This window comes from Ascaphus truei, chromosome 1 (assembly GCF_040206685.1).
Source record: "Ascaphus truei isolate aAscTru1 chromosome 1, aAscTru1.hap1, whole genome shotgun sequence".
Lineage (NCBI taxonomy): Eukaryota > Metazoa > Chordata > Amphibia > Anura > Ascaphidae > Ascaphus > Ascaphus truei.
In genome coordinates, this window is record NC_134483.1 from 287,338,577 (window position 1) to 287,356,847 (window position 18,271).

The window sequence follows — 18,271 nt, forward strand, 5'->3', positions numbered from 1 at the left end:
TCTTTCACTCTTCCCGAGGGACTTAGAAGAATTTTGTGATATTTTTTATTAAAATGGTGTATAAGGGTATATATATATAAATATATTATATAAATATATTTTATGCACTGTATATGAGCTGGCGATTTCTAAGTCTGTGGTTCCGAGAGGGGGTAACCAGGCTCACTAATAAACGTCAAGCCACTTGGCTGCCAGAATGCCCTGCTTCAGCACAGACCAGAAATGCATTGTGATAAGCGTATCCCCGGTATAGTCAGGGGTTAATGGGAGTCGTCCCCTTCCCCCAGTATACGCCCAGAACCATGGACCCGGTACTTGTGGTTCGGACTGTCTCCAACCAGCCATAATGTTGTGAGAGTGAAATTATGTCTAAGTCCAGCTTTGGTACATTAGAAGCAACTCTGAAACTTAACCTAAGCGTTTTTCGAAGCTATTTTTTGACTAACTTCTTATAGGAAGGTCTAGGAGCTCTGAAAATGAACGTGCGCGTCTTTCACTCTTCCCGAGGGACTTAGAAGAATTTTGTGATATTTTTTATTAAAATGGTGTATAAGGGTATATATATAAATATATTATATAAATATATTTTATGCACTGTATATGAGCTGGCGATTTCTAAGTCTGTGGTTCCGAGAGGGGGTAACCAGGCTCACTAATAAAGGTCAAGCCACTTGGCTGCCAGAATGCCCTGCTTCAGCACAGACCAGAAAGGCATTGTGATAAGCGTATCCGCGGTATAGTCAGGGGTTAATGGGAGTCGTCCCCGTCCCCCCAGTATACGCCCAGAACCATGGACCCGGTAATTGTGGTTCGGACTGTCTCCAACCAGCCATAATGTTGTGAGAGTGAAATTATGTCTAAGTCCAGCTTTGGTACATTAGAAGCAACTCTGAAACTTAACCTAAGCGTTTTTCGAAGCTACTTTTTGGCTAACTTCTTATAGGAAGGTCAAGGAGCTCTGAAAATGAACGTGCGCGTCTTTCACTCTTCCCGAGGGACTTAGAAGAATTTTGTGATATTTTTTATTAAAATGGTGTTTAAGGGTATATATATAAATATATTATATAAATATATTTTATGCACTGTATATGAGCTGGCGATTTCTAAGTCTGTGGTTCCGAGAGGGGGTAACCAGGCTCACTAATAAAGGTCAAGCCACTTGGCTGCCAGAATGCCCTGCTTCAGCACAAACCAGAAATGCATTGTGATAAGCGTATCCCCGGTATAGTCAGGGGTTAATGGGAGTCGTCCCCTTCCCCCAGTATACGCCCAGAACCATGGACCCGGTACTTGTGGTTCGGACTGTCTCCAACCAGCCATAATGTTGTGAGAGTGAAATTATGTCTAAGTCCAGCTTTGGTACATTAGAAGCAACTCTGAAACTTAACCTAAGCGTTTTTCGAAGCTACTTTTTGGCTAACTTCTTATAGGAAGGTCAAGGAGCTCTGAAAATGAACGTGCGCGTCTTTCACTCTTCCCGAGGGACTTAGAAGAATTTTGTGATATTTTTTATTAAAATGGTGTATAAGGGTATATATATAAATATATTTTATGCACTGTATATGAGCTGGCGATTTCTAAGTCTGTGGTTCCGAGAGGGGGTAACCAGGCTCACTAATAAAGGTCAAGCCACTTTGCTGCCAGAATGCCCTGCTTCAGCACAGACCAGAAATGCATTGTGATAAGCGTATCCCCGGTATAGTCAGGGGTTAATGGGAGTCGTCCCCTTCCCCCAGTATACGCCCAGAACCATGGACCCGGTACTTGTGGTTCGGACTGTCTCCAACCAGCCATAATGTTGTGAGAGTGAAATTATGTCTAAGTCCAGCTTTGGTACATTAGAAGCAACTCTGAAACTTTACCTAAGCGTTTTTCGAAGCTACTTATTGGCTAACTTCTTATAGGAAGGTCAAGGAGCTCTGAAAATGAACGTGCGCGTCTTTCACTCTTCCCGAGGGACTTAGAAGAATTTTGTGATATTTTTTATTAAAATGGTGTATAAGGGTATATATATATAAATATATTATATAAATATATTTTATGCACTGTATATGAGCTGGCGATTTCTAAGTCTGTGGTTCCGAGAGGGGGTAACCAGGCTCACTAATAAACGTCAAGCCACTTGGCTGCCAGAATGCCCTGCTTCAGCACAGACCAGAAATGCATTGTGATAAGCGTATCCCCGGTATAGTCAGGGGTTAATGGGAGTCGTCCCCTTCCCCCAGTATACGCCCAGAACCATGGACCCGGTACTTGTGGTTCGGACTGTCTCCAACCAGCCATAATGTTGTGAGAGTGAAATTATGTCTAAGTCCAGCTTTGGTACATTAGAAGCAACTCTGAAACTTAACCTAAGCGTTTTTCGAAGCTATTTTTTGACTAACTTCTTATAGGAAGGTCTAGGAGCTCTGAAAATGAACGTGCGCGTCTTTCACTCTTCCCGAGGGACTTAGAAGAATTTTGTGATATTTTTTATTAAAATGGTGTATAAGGGTATATATATAAATATATTATATAAATATATTTTATGCACTGTATATGAGCTGGCGATTTCTAAGTCTGTGGTTCCGAGAGGGGGTAACCAGGCTCACTAATAAAGGTCAAGCCACTTGGCTGCCAGAATGCCCTGCTTCAGCACAGACCAGAAAGGCATTGTGATAAGCGTATCCGCGGTATAGTCAGGGGTTAATGGGAGTCGTCCCCGTCCCCCCAGTATACGCCCAGAACCATGGACCCGGTAATTGTGGTTCGGACTGTCTCCAACCAGCCATAATGTTGTGAGAGTGAAATTATGTCTAAGTCCAGCTTTGGTACATTAGAAGCAACTCTGAAACTTAACCTAAGCGTTTTTCGAAGCTACTTTTTGGCTAACTTCTTATAGGAAGGTCAAGGAGCTCTGAAAATGAACGTGCGCGTCTTTCACTCTTCCCGAGGGACTTAGAAGAATTTTGTGATATTTTTTATTAAAATGGTGTTTAAGGGTATATATATAAATATATTATATAAATATATTTTATGCACTGTATATGAGCTGGCGATTTCTAAGTCTGTGGTTCCGAGAGGGGGTAACCAGGCTCACTAATAAAGGTCAAGCCACTTGGCTGCCAGAATGCCCTGCTTCAGCACAAACCAGAAATGCATTGTGATAAGCGTATCCCCGGTATAGTCAGGGGTTAATGGGAGTCGTCCCCGTCCCCCCAGTATACGCCCAGAACCATCGACCCGGTACTTGTGGTTCGGACTGTCTCCAACCAGCCATAATGTTGTGAGAGTGAAATTATGTCTAAGTCCAGCTTTGGTACATTAGAAGCAACTCTGAAACTTAACCTAAGCGTTTTTCGAAGCTACTTTTTGGCTAACTTCTTATAGGAAGGTCTAGGAGCGCTGAAAATGAACGTGCGCGTCTTTAACTCTTCCCGAGGGACTTAGAAGAATTTTGTGATATTTTTTATTAAAATGGTGTATAAGGGTATATATATAAATATATTATATAAATATATTTTATGCACTGTATATGAGCTGGCGATTTCTAAGTCTGTGGTTCCGAGAGGGGGTAACCAGGCTCACTAATAAAGGTCAAGCCACTTGGCTGCCAGAATGCCCTGCTTCAGCACAGACCAGAAAGGCATTGTGATAAGCGTATCCCCGGTATAGTCAGGGGTTAATGGGAGTCGTCCCCGTCCCCCCAGTATACGCCCAGAACCATGGAACCGGTACTTGTGGTTCGGACTGTCTCCAACCAGCCATAATGTTGTGAGAGTGAAATTATGTCTAAGTCCAGCTTTGGTACATTAGAAGCAACTCTGAAACTTAACCTAAGCGTTTTTCGAAGCTACTTTTTGGCTAACTTCTTATAGGAAGGTCAAGGAGCTCTGAAAATGAACGTGCGCGTCTTTCACTCTTCCCGAGGGACTTAGAATAATTTTGTGATATTTTTTATTAAAATGGTGTATAAGGGTATATATATAAATATATTATATAAATATATTTTATGCACTGTATATGAGCTGGCGATTTCTAAGTCTGTGGTTCCGAGAGGGGGTAACCAGGCTCACTAATAAAGGTCAAGCCACTTGGCTGCCAGAATGCCCTGCTTCAGCACAAACCAGAAATGCATTGTGATAAGCGTATCCCCGGTATAGTCAGGGGTTAATGGGAGTCGTCCCCGTCCCCCCAGTATACGCCCAGAACCATCGACCCGGTACTTGTGGTTCGGACTGTCTCCAACCAGCCATAATGTTGTGAGAGTGAAATTATGTCTAAGTCCAGCTTTGGTACATTAGAAGCAACTCTGAAACTTAACCTAAGCGTTTTTCGAAGCTACTTTTTGGCTAACTTCTTATAGGAAGGTCTAGGAGCGCTGAAAATGAACGTGCGCGTCTTTCACTCTTCCCGAGGGACTTAGAAGAATTTTGTGATATTTTTTATTAAAATGGTGTATAAGGGTATATATATAAATATATTATATAAATATATTTTATGCACTGTATATGAGCTGGCGATTTCTAAGTCTGTGGTTCCGAGAGGGGGTAACCAGGCTCACTAATAAAGGTCAAGCCACTTGGCTGCCAGAATGCCCTGCTTCAGCACAGACCAGAAAGGCATTGTGATAAGCGTATCCCCGGTATAGTCAGGGGTTAATGGGAGTCGTCCCCGTCCCCCCAGTATACGCCCAGAACCATGGACCCGGTACTTGTGGTTCGGACTGTCTCCAACCAGCCATAATGTTGTGAGAGTGAAATTATGTCTAAGTCCAGCTTTGGTACATTAGAAGCAACTCTGAAACTTAACCTAAGCGTTTTTCGAAGCTATTTTTTGACTAACTTCTTATAGGAAGGTCTAGGAGCTCTGAAAATGAACGTGCGCGTCTTTCACTCTTCCCGAGGGACTTAGAAGAATTTTGTGATATTTTTTATTAAAATGGTGTATAAGGGTATATATATAAATATATTATATAAATATATTTTATGCACTGTATATGAGCTGGCGATTTCTAAGTCTGTGGTTCCGAGAGGGGGTAACCAGGCTCACTAATAAAGGTCAAGCCACTTGGCTGCCAGAATGCCCTGCTTCAGCACAGACCAGAAAGGCATTGTGATAAGCGTATCCGCGGTATAGTCAGGGGTTAATGGGAGTCGTCCCCGTCCCCCCAGTATACGCCCAGAACATGGACCCGGTAATTGTGGTTCGGACTGTCTCCAACCAGCCATAATGTTGTGAGAGTGAAATTATGTCTAAGTCCAGCTTTGGTACATTAGAAGCAACTCTGAAACTTAACCTAAGCGTTTTTCGAAGCTACTTTTTGGCTAACTTCTTATAGGAAGGTCAAGGAGCTCTGAAAATGAACGTGCGCGTCTTTCACTCTTCCCGAGGGACTTAGAAGAATTTTGTGATATTTTTTATTAAAATGGTGTTTAAGGGTATATATATAAATATATTATATAAATATATTTTATGCACTGTATATGAGCTGGCGATTTCTAAGTCTGTGGTTCCGAGAGGGGGTAACCAGGCTCACTAATAAAGGTCAAGCCTCTTGGCTGCCAGAATGCCCTGCTTCAGCACAAACCAGAAATGCATTGTGATAAGCGTATCCCCGGTATAGTCAGGGGTTAATGGGAGTCGTCCCCGTCCCCCCAGTATACGCCCAGAACCATCGACCCGGTACTTGTGGTTCGGACTGTCTCCAACCAGCCATAATGTTGTGAGAGTGAAATTATGTCTAAGTCCAGCTTTGGTACATTAGAAGCAACTCTGAAACTTAACCTAAGCGTTTTTCGAAGCTACTTTTTGGCTAACTTCTTATAGGAAGGTCTAGGAGCGCTGAAAATGAACGTGCGCGTCTTTCACTCTTCCCGAGGGACTTAGAAGAATTTTGTGATATTTTTTATTAAAATGGTGTATAAGGGTATATATATAAATATATTATATAAATATATTTTATGCACTGTATATGAGCTGGCGATTTCTAAGTCTGTGGTTCCGAGAGGGGGTAACCAGGCTCACTAATAAAGGTCAAGCCACTTGGCTGCCAGAATGCCCTGCTTCAGCACAGACCAGAAAGGCATTGTGATAAGCGTATCCCCGGTATAGTCAGGGGTTAATGGGAGTCGTCCCCGTCCCCCCAGTATACGCCCAGAACCATGGACCCGGTACTTGTGGTTCGGACTGTCTCCAACCAGCCATAATGTTGTGAGAGTGAAATTATGTCTAAGTCCAGCTTTGGTACATTAGAAGCAACTCTGAAACTTAACCTAAGCGTTTTTCGAAGCTATTTTTTGACTAACTTCTTATAGGAAGGTCTAGGAGCTCTGAAAATGAACGTGCGCGTCTTTCACTCTTCCCGAGGGACTTAGAAGAATTTTGTGATATTTTTTATTAAAATGGTGTATAAGGGTATATATATAAATATATTATATAAATATATTTTATGCACTGTATATGAGCTGGCGATTTCTAAGTCTGTGGTTCCGAGAGGGGGTAACCAGGCTCACTAATAAAGGTCAAGCCACTTGGCTGCCAGAATGCCCTGCTTCAGCACAGACCAGAAAGGCATTGTGATAAGCGTATCCGCGGTATAGTCAGGGGTTAATGGGAGTCGTCCCCGTCCCCCCAGTATACGCCCAGAACCATGGACCCGGTAATTGTGGTTCGGACTGTCTCCAACCAGCCATAATGTTGTGAGAGTGAAATTATGTCTAAGTCCAGCTTTGGTACATTAGAAGCAACTCTGAAACTTAACCTAAGCGTTTTTCGAAGCTACTTTTTGGCTAACTTCTTATAGGAAGGTCAAGGAGCTCTGAAAATGAACGTGCGCGTCTTTCACTCTTCCCGAGGGACTTAGAAGAATTTTGTGATATTTTTTATTAAAATGGTGTATAAGGGTATATATATAAATATATTATATAAATATATTTTTGCACTGTATATGAGCTGGCGATTTCTAAGTCTGTGGTTCCGAGAGGGGGTAACCAGGCTCACTAATAAAGGTCAAGCCACTTGGCTGCCAGAATGCCCTGCTTCAGCACAGACCAGAAATGCATTGTGATAAGCGTATCCCCGGTATAGTCAGGGGTTAATGGGAGTCGTCCCCTTCCCCCCAGTATACGCCCAGAACCATGGACCCGGTACTTGTGGTTCGGACTGTCTCCAACCAGCCATAATGTTGTGATAGTGAAATTATGTCTAAGTCCAGCTTTGGTACATTAGAAGCAACTCTGAAACTTAACCTAAGCGTTTTTCGAAGCTACTTTTTGGCTAACTTCTTATAGGAAGGTCAAGGAGCTCTGAAAATGAACGTGCGCGTCTTTCACTCTTCCCGAGGGACTTAGAAGAATTTTGTGATATTTTTTATTAAAATGGTGTTTAAGGGTATATATATAAATATATTATATAAATATATTTTATGCACTGTATATGAGCTGGCGATTTCTAAGTCTGTGGTTCCGAGAGGGGGTAACCAGGCTCACTAATAAAGGTCAAGCCACTTGGCTGCCAGAATGCCCTGCTTCAGCACAAACCAGAAATGCATTGTGATAAGCGTATCCCCGGTATAGTCAGGGGTTAATGGGAGTCGTCCCCGTCCCCCCAGTATACGCCCAGAACCATGGACCCGGTACTTGTGGTTCGGACTGTCTCCAACCAGCCATAATGTTGTGAGAGTGAAATTATGTCTAAGTCCAGCTTTGGTACATTAGAAGCAACTCTGAAACTTAACCTAAGCGTTTTTCGAAGCTATTTTTTGACTAACTTCTTATAGGAAGGTCTAGGAGCTCTGAAAATGAACGTGCGCGTCTTTCACTCTTCCCGAGGGACTTAGAAGAATTTTGTGATATTTTTTATTAAAATGGTTTATAAGGGTATATATATAAATATATTACATAAATATATTTTATGCACTGTATATGAGCTGGCGATTTCTAAGTCTGTGGTTCCGAGAGGGGGTAACCAGGCTCACTAATAAAGGTCAAGCCACTTGGCTGCCAGAATGCCCTGCTTCAGCACAGACCAGAAAGGCATTGTGATAAGCGTATCCGCGGTATAGTCAGGGGTTAATGGGAGTCGTCCCCGTCCCCCCAGTATACGCCCAGAACCATGGACCCGGTAATTGTGGTTCGGACTGTCTCCAACCAGCCATAATGTTGTGAGAGTGAAATTATGTCTAAGTCCAGCTTTGGTACATTAGAAGCAACTCTGAAACTTAACCTAAGCGTTTTTCGAAGCTACTTTTTGGCTAACTTCTTATAGGAAGGTCAAGGAGCTCTGAAAATGAACGTGCGCGTCTTTCACTCTTCCCGAGGGACTTAGAAGAATTTTGTGATATTTTTTATTAAAATGGTGTATAAGGGTATATATATAAATATATTATATAAATATATTTTTGCACTGTATATGAGCTGGCGATTTCTAAGTCTGTGGTTCCGAGAGGGGGTAACCAGGCTCACTAATAAAGGTCAAGCCACTTGGCTGCCAGAATGCCCTGCTTCAGCACAGACCAGAAATGCATTGTGATAAGCGTATCCCCGGTATAGTCACGGGTTAATGGGAGTCGTCCCCTTCCCCCCAGTATACGCCCAGAACCATGGACCCGGTACTTGTGGTTCGGACTGTCTCCAACCAGCCATAATGTTGTGATAGTGAAATTATGTCTAAGTCCAGCTTTGGTACATTAGAAGCAACTCTGAAACTTAACCTAAGCTTTTTTCGAAGCTACTTTTTGGCTAACTTCTTATAGGAAGGTCTAGGAGCTCTGAAAATGAACGTGCGCGTCTTTCACTCTTCCCGAGGGACTTAGAAGAATTTTGTGATATTTTTTATTAAAATGGTGTATAAGGGTATATATATAAATATATTTTATGCACTGTACATGAGCTGGCGATTTCTAAGTCTGTGGTTCCGAGAGGGGTTAACCAGGCTCACTAATAAAGGTCAAGCCACTTGGCTGCCAGAATGCCCTGCTTCAGCACAGACCAGAAAGGCATTGTGATAAGCGTATCCGCGGTATAGTCAGGGGTTAATGGGAGTCGTCCCCGTCCCCCCAGTATACGCCCAGAACCATGGACCCGGTAATTGTGGTACGGACTGTCTCCAACCAGCCATAATGTTGTGAGAGTGAAATTATGTCTAAGTCCAGCTTTGGTACATTAGAAGCAACTCTGAAACTTAACCTAAGCGTTTTTCGAAGCTACTTTTTGGCTAACTTCTTATAGGAAGGTCAAGGAGCTCTGAAAATGAACGTGCGCGTCTTTCACTCTTCCCGAGGGACTTAGAAGAATTTTGTGATATTTTTTATTAAAATGGTGTATAAGGGTATATATATAAATATATTACATAAATATATTTTATGCACTGTATATGAGCTGGCGATTTCTAAGTCTGTGGTTCCGAGAGGGGGTAACCAGGCTCACTAATAAAGGTCAAGCCACTTGGCTGCCAGAATGCCCTGCTTCAGCACAGACCAGAAAGGCATTGTGATAAGCGTATCCGCGGTATAGTCAGGGGTTAATGGGAGTCGTCCCCGTCCCCCCAGTATACGCCCAGAACCATGGACCCGGTAATTGTGGTTCGGACTGTCTCCAACCAGCCATAATGTTGTGAGAGTGAAATTATGTCTAAGTCCAGCTTTGGTACATTAGAAGCAACTCTGAAACTTAACCTAAGCGTTTTTCGAAGCTACTTTTTGGCTAACTTCTTATAGGAAGGTCAAGGAGCTCTGAAAATGAACGTGCGCGTCTTTCACTCTTCCCGAGGGACTTAGAAGAATTTTGTGATATTTTTTATTAAAATGGTGTATAAGGGTATATATATAAATATATTATATAAATATATTTTTGCACTGTATATGAGCTGGCGATTTCTAAGTCTGTGGTTCCGAGAGGGGGTAACCAGGCTCACTAATAAAGGTCAAGCCACTTGGCTGCCAGAATGCCCTGCTTCAGCACAGACCAGAAATGCATTGTGATAAGCGTATCCCCGGTATAGTCACGGGTTAATGGGAGTCGTCCCCTTCCCCCCAGTATACGCCCAGAACCATGGACCCGGTACTTGTGGTTCGGACTGTCTCCAACCAGCCATAATGTTGTGATAGTGAAATTATGTCTAAGTCCAGCTTTGGTACATTAGAAGCAACTCTGAAACTTAACCTAAGCTTTTTTCGAAGCTACTTTTTGGCTAACTTCTTATAGGAAGGTCTAGGAGCTCTGAAAATGAACGTGCGCGTCTTTCACTCTTCCCGAGGGACTTAGAAGAATTTTGTGATATTTTTTATTAAAATGGTGTATAAGGGTATATATATAAATATATTTTATGCACTGTACATGAGCTGGCGATTTCTAAGTCTGTGGTTCCGAGAGGGGTTAACCAGGCGCACTAATACAGGTCAAGCCACTTGGCTGCCAGAATGCCCTGCTTCAGCACAGACCAGAAATGCATTGTGATAAGCGTATCCCCGGTATAGTCAGGGGTTAATGGGAGTCGTCCCCGTCCCCCCAGTATACGCCCAGAACCACGGACCCGGTACTTGTGGTTCGGACTGTCTCCAACCAGCCATAATGTTGTGAGAGTGAAATTATGTCTAAGTCCAGCTTTGGTACATTAGAAGCAACTCTGAAACTTAACCTAAGCGTTTTTCGAAGCTACTTTTTGGCTAACTTCTTATAGGAAGGTCAAGGAGCTCTGAAAATGAACGTGCGCGTCTTTCACTCTTCCCGAGGGACTTAGAAGAATGTTGTGATATTTTTTATTAAAATGGTGTATAAGGGTATATATATAAATATATTATATAAATATATTTTATGCACTGTATATGAGCTGGCGATTTCTAAGTCTGTGGTTCCGAGAGGGGGTAACCAGGCTCACTAATAAAGGTCAAGCCACTTGGCTGCCAGAATGCCCTGCTTCAGCACAGACCAGAAATGCATTGTGATAAGCGTATCCCCTGTATAGTCAGGGGTTAATGGGAGTCGTCCCCGTCCCCCCAGTATACGCCCAGAACCATGGACCCGGTACTTGTGGTTCGGACTGTCTCCAACCAGCCATAATGTTGTGAGAGTGAAATTATGTCTAAGTCCAGCTTTGGTACATTAGAAGCAACTCTGAAACTTAACCTAAGCGTTTTTCGAAGCTACTTTTTGGCTAACTTCTTATAGGAAGGTCAAGGAGCTCTGAAAATGAACGTGCGCGTTTTTCACTCTTCCCGAGGGACTTAGAAGAATTTTGTGATATTTTTTATTAAAATGGTGTATAAGGGTATATATATAAATATATTATATAAATATATTTTATGCACTGTATATGAGCTGGCGATTTCTAAGTCTGTGGCTCCGAGAGGGGGTAACCAGGCTCACTAATAAAGGTCAAGCCACTTGGCTGCCAGAATGCCCTGCTTCAGCACAGACCAGAAAGGCATTGTGATAAGCGTATCCCCGGTATAGTCAGGGGTTAATGGGAGTCGTCCCCGTCCCCCCCAGTATACGCCCAGAACCATGGACCCGGTACTTGTGGTTCGGACTGTCTCCAACCAGCCATAATGTTGTGAGAGTGAAATTATGTCTAAGTCCAGCTTTGGTACATTAGAAGCAACTCTGAAACTTAACCTAAGCGTTTTTCGAAGCTACTTTTTGGCTAACTTCTTATAGGAAGGTCTAGGAGCTCTGAAAATGAACGTGCGCGTCTTTCACTCTTCCCGAGGGACTTAGAAGAATTTTGTGATATTTTTTATTAAAATGGTGTAAAAGGGTATATATATAAATATATTATATAAATATATTTTATGCACTGTATATGAGCTGGCGATTTCTAAGTCTGTGGTTCCGAGAGGGGGTAACCAGGCTCACTAATAAAGGTCAAGCCACTTGGCTGCCAGAATGCCCTGCTTCAGCACAGACCAGAAAGTCATTGTGATAAGCGTATCCCCGGTATAGTCAGGGGTTAATGGGAGTCGTCCCCGTCCCCCCCAGTATACGCCCAGAACCATGGACCCGGTACTTGTGGTTCGGACTGTCTCCAACCAGCCATAATGTTGTGAGAGTGAAATTATGTCTAAGTCCAGCTTTGGTACATTAGAAGCAACTCTGAAACTTAACCTAAGCGTTTTTCGAAGCTACTTTTTGGCTAACTTCTTATAGGAAGGTCTAGGAGAGCTGAAAATGAACGTGCGCGTCTTTCACTCTTCCCGAGGGACTTAGAAGAATTTTGTGATATTTTTTATTAAAATGGTGTATAAGGGTATATATATAAATATATTATATAAATATATTTTATACACTGTATATGAGCTGGCGATTTCTAAGTCTGTGGTTCCGAGAGGGGGTAACCAGGCTCACTAATAAAGGTCAAGCCACTTGGCTGCCAGAATGCCCTGCTTCAGCACAGACCAGAAATGCATTGTGATAAGCGTATCCCCGGTATAGTCAGGGGTTAATGGGAGTCGTTCCCTTCCCCCAGTATACGCCCAGAACCATGGACCCGGTACTTGTGGTTCGGACTGTCTCCAACCAGCCATAATGTTGTGAGAGTGAAATTATGTCTAAGTCCAGCTTTGGTACATTAGAAGCAACTCTGAAACTTACCCTAAGCGTTTTTCGAAGCTACTTTTTGGCTAACTTCTTATAGGAAGGTCAAGGAGCTCTGAAAATGAACGTGCGCGTCTTTCACTCTTCCCGAGGGACTTAGAAGAATTTTGTGATATTTTTTATTAAAATGGTGTATAAGGGTATATATATAAATATATTATATAAATATATTTTATGCACTGTATATGAGCTGGCGATTTCTAAGTCTGTGGTTCCGAGAGGGGGTAACCAGGCTCACTAATAAAGGTCAAGCCACTTGGCTGCCAGAATGCCCTGCTTCAGCACAGACCAGAAAGGCATTGTGATAAGCGTATCCCCGGTATAGTCAGGGGTTAATGGGAGTCGTCCCCGTCCCCCCCAGTATACGCCCAGAACCATGGACCCGGTACTTGTGGTTCGGACTGTCTCCAACCAGCCATAATGTTGTGAGAGTGAAATTATGTCTAAGTCCAGCTTTGGTACATTAGAAGCAACTCTGAAACTTAACCTAAGCGTTTTTCGAAGCTACTTTTTGGCTAACTTCTTATAGGAAGGTCTAGGAGCTCTGAAAATGAACGTGCGCGTCTTTCACTCTTCCCGAGGGACTTAGAAGAATTTTGTGATATTTTTTATTAAAATGGTGTATAAGGGTATATATATATAAATATATTATATAAATATATTTTATGCACTGTATATGAGCTGGCGATTTCTAAGTCTGTGGTTCCGAGAGGGGGTAACCAGGCTCACTAATAAAGGTCAAGCCACTTGGCTGCCAGAATGCCCTGCTTCAGCACAAACCAGAAAGGCATTGTGATAAGCGTATCCCCGGTATAGTCAGGGGTTAATGGGAGTAGTCCCCGTCCCCCCAGTATACGCCCAGAACCATGGACCCGGTACTTGTGGTTCGGACTGTCTCCAACCAGCCATAATGTTGTGAGAGTGAAATTATGTCTAAGTCCAGCTTTGGTACATTAGAAGCAACTCTGAAACTTAACCTAAGCGTTTTTCGAAGCTACTTTTTGGCTAACTTCTTATAGGAAGGTCAAGGAGCTCTGAAAATGAACGTGCGCGTCTTTCACTCTTCCCGAGGGACTTAGAAGAATTTTGTGATATTTTTTATTAAAATGGTGTATAAGGGTATATATATAAATATATTATATAAATATATTTTATGCACTGTATATGAGCTGGCGATTTCTAAGTCTGTGGTTCCGAGAAGGGGTAACCAGGCTCACTAATAAAGGTCAAGCACTTGGCTGCCAGAATGCCCTGCTTCAGCACAGACCAGAAAGGCATTGTGATAAGCGTATCCCCGGTATAGTCAGGGGTTAATGGGAGTTGTCCCCGTCCCCCCAGTATACGCCCAGAACCATGGACCCGGTACTTGTGGTTCGGACTGTCTCCAACCAGCCATAATGTTGTGAGAGTGAAATTATGTCTAAGTCCAGCTTTGGTACATTAGAAGCAACTCTGAAACTTAACCTAAGCGTTTTTCGAAGCTACTTTTTGGCTAACTTCTTATAGGAAGGTCTAGGAACGCTGAAAATGAACGTGCGCGTCTTTCACTCTTCCCGAGGGACTTAGAAGAATTTTGTGATATTTTTTATTAAAATGGTGTATAAGGGTATATATATAAATATATTTTATGCACTGTATATGAGCTGGCGATTTCTAAGTCTGTGGTTCCGAGAGGGGGTAACCAGGCTCACTAATAAAGGTCAAGCCACTTGGCTGCCAGAATGCCCTGCTTCAGCACAGACCAGAAATGCATTGTGATAAGCGTATCCCCGGTATAGTCAGGGGTTAATGGGAGTCGTTCCCTTCCCCCAGTATACGCCCAGAACCATGGACCCGGTACTTGTGGTTCGGACTGTCTCCAACCAGCCATAATGTTGTGAGAGTGAAATTATGTCTAAGTCCAGCTTTGGTACATTAGAAGCAACTCTGAAAATTAACCTAAGCGTTTTTCGAAGCTACTTTTTGGCTAACTTCTTATAGGAAGGTCTAGGAGCTCTGAAAATGAATGTGCGCGTCTTTCACTCTTCCCGAGGGACTTAGAAGAATTTTGTGATATTTTTTATTAAAATTGTGTATAAGGGTATATATATAAATATATTATATAAATATATTTTATGCACTGTATATGAGCTGGCGATTTCTAAGTCTGTGGTTCCGAGAAGGGGTAACCAGGCTCACTAATAAAGGTCAAGCCACTTGGTTGCCAGAATGCCCTGCTTCAGCACAGACCAGAAAGGCATTGTGATAAGCGTATCCCCGGTATAGTCAGGGGTTAATGGGAGTTGTCCCCGTCCCCCCAGTATACGCCCAGAACCATGGACCCGGTACTTGTGGTTCGGACTGTCTCCAACCAGCCATAATGTTGTGAGAGTGAAATTATGTCTAAGTCCAGCTTTGGTACATTAGAAGCAACTCTGAAACTTAACCTAAGCGTTTTTCGAAGCTACTTTTTGGCTAACTTCTTATAGGAAGGTCTAGGAACGCTGAAAATGAACGTGCGCGTCTTTCACTCTTCTCGAGGGACTTAGAAGAATTTTGTGATATTTTTTATTAAAATGGTGTATAAGGGTATATATATAAATATATTTTATGCACTGTATATGAGCTGGCGATTTCTAAGTCTGTGGTTCCGAGAGGGGGTAACCAGGCTCACTAATAAAGGTCAAGCCACTTGGCTGCCAGAATGCCCTGCTTCAGCACAGACCTGAAAGGCATTGTGATAAGCGTATCCCCGGTATAGTCAGGGGTTAATGGGAGTTGTCCCCGTCCCCCCAGTATACGCCCAGAACCATGGACCCGGTACTTGTGGTTCGGACTGTCTCCAACCAGCCATAATGTTGTGAGAGTGAAATTATGTCTAAGTCCAGCTTTGGTACATTAGAAGCAACTCTGAAACTTAACCTAAGCGTTTTTCGAAGCTACTTTTTGGCTAACTTCTTATAGGAAGGTCTAGGAACGCTGAAAATGAACGTGCGCGTCTTTCACTCTTCCCGAGGGACTTAGAAGAATTTTGTGATATTTTTTATTAAAATGGTGTATAAGGGTATATATATAAATATATTTTATGCACTGTATATGAGCTGGCGATTTCTAAGTCTGTCGTTCCGAGAGGGGGTAACCAGGCTCACTAATAAAGGTCAAGCCACTTGGCTGCCAGAATGCCCTGCTTCAGCACAGACCAGAAAGGCATTGTGATAAGCGTATCCCCGGTATAGTCAGGGGTTAATGGGAGTCGTCCCCGTCCCCCCAGTATACGCCCAGAACCATGGACCCGGTACTTGTGGTTCGGACTGTCTCCAACCAGCCATAATGTTGTGAGAGTGAAATTATGTCTAAGTCCAGCTTTGGTACATTAGAAGCAACTCTGAAACTTAACCTAAGCGTTTTTCGAAGCTACTTTTTGGCTAACTTCTTATAGGAAGGTCAAGGAGTTCTGAAAATGAACGTGCGCGTCTTTCACTCTTCCCGAGGGACTTAGAAGAATTTTGTGATATTTTTTATTAAAATGGTGTATAAGGGTATATATATAAATATATTATATAAATATATTTTATGCACTGTATATGAGCTGGCGATTTCTAAGTCTGTGGTTCCGAGAGGGGGTAACCAGGCTCACTAATAAAGGTCAAGCCACTTGGCTGCCAGAATGCCCTGCTTCAGCACAGACCAGAAAGGCATTGTGATTAGCGTATCCCCGGTATAGTCAGGGGTTAATGGGAGTCGTCCCCGTCCCCCCAGTATACGCCCAGAACCATGGACCCGGTACTTGTGGTTCGGACTGTCTCCAACCAGCCATAATGTTGTGAGAGTGAAATTATGTCTAAGTCCAGCTTTGGTACATTAGAAGCAACTCTGAAACTTAACCTAAGCGTTTTTCGAAGCTACTTTTTGGCTAACTTCTTATAGGAAGGTCTAGGAACGCTGAAAATGAACGTGCGCGTCTTTCACTCTTCCCGAGGGACTTAGAAGAATTTTGTGATATTTTTTATTAAAATGGTGTATAAGGGTATATATATAAATATATTTTATGCACTGTATATGAGCTGGCGATTTCTAAGTCTGTGGTTCCGAGAGGGGGTAACCAGGCTCACTAATAAAGGTCAAGCCACTTGGCTGCCAGAATGCCCTGCTTCAGCACAGACCAGAAATGCATTGTGATAAGCGTATCCCCGGTATAGTCAGGGGTTAATGGGAGTCGTTCCCTTCCCCCAGTATACGCCCAGAACCATGGACCCGGTAATTGTGGTCCGGACTGTCTCCAACCAGCCATAATGTTGTGAGAGTGAAATTATGTCTAAGTCCAGCTTTGGTACATTAGAAGCAACTCTGAAACTTAACCTAAGCGTTTTTCGAAGCTACTTTTTGGCTAACTTCTTATAGGAAGGTCTAGGAGCTCTGAAAATGAACGTGCGCGTCTTTCACTCTTCCCGAGGGACTTAGAAGAATTTTGTGATATTTTTTATTAAAATGGTGTATAAGGGTATATATATAAATATATTATATAAATATATTTTATGCACTGTATATGAGCTGGCGATTTCTAAGTCTGTGGTTCCGAGAGGGGGTAACCAGGCTCACTAATAAAGGTCAAGCCACTTGGCTGCCAGAATGCCCTGCTTCAGCACAGACCAGAAAGGCATTGTGATAAGCGTATCCCCGGTATAGTCAGGGGTTAATGGGAGTCGTCCCCGTCCCCCCAGTATACGCCCAGAACCATGGACCCGGTACTTGTGGTTCGGACTGTCTCCAACCAGCCATAATGTTGTGAGAGTGAAATTATGTCTAAGTCCAGCTTTGGTACATTAGAAGCAACTCTGAAACTTAACCTAAGCGTTTTTCGAAGCTACTTTTTGGCTAACTTCTTATTGGAAGGTCTAGGAGAGCTGAAAATGAACGTGCGCGTCTTTCACTCTTCCCGAGGGACTTAGAATAATTTTGTGATATTTTTTATTAAAATGGTGTATAAGGGTATATATATAAATATATTATATAAATATATTTTATGCACTGTATACTGTATGAGCTTGCGATTTCTAAGTCTGTGGTTCCGAGAGGGGGTAACCAGGCTCACTAATAAAGGTCAAGCCACTTGGCTGCCAGAATGCCCTGCTTCAGCACAGACCAGAAATGCATTGTGATAAGCGTATCCCCGGTATAGTCAGGGGTTAATGGGAGTCGTCCCCGTCCCCCCAGTATACGCCCAGAACTATCGATCCGGTACTTGTGGTTCGGACTGTCTCCAACCAGCCATAATGTTGTGAGAGTGAAATTATGTCTAAGTCCAGCTTTGGTACATTAGAAGCAACTCTGAAACTTAACCTAAGCGTTTTTCGAAGCTACTTTTTGGCTAACTTCTTATAGGAAGGTCTAGGAGCTCTGAAAATGAACGTGCGCGTCTTTCACTCTTCCCGAGGGACTTAGAAGAATTTTGTGATATTTTTTATTAAAATGGTGTATAAGGGTATATATATAATTATATTTTATGCACTGTATATGAGCTGGCGATTTCTAAGTCTGTGGTTCCGAGAGGGGGTAACCAGGCGCACTAATACAGGTCAAGCCACTTGGCTGCCAGAATGCCCTGCTTCAGCACAGACCAGAAAGGCATTGTGATAAGCGTATCCCCGGTATAGTCAGGGGTTAATGGGAGTCGTCCCCGTCCCCCCAGTATACGGCCAGAACCATGGACCCGGTACTTG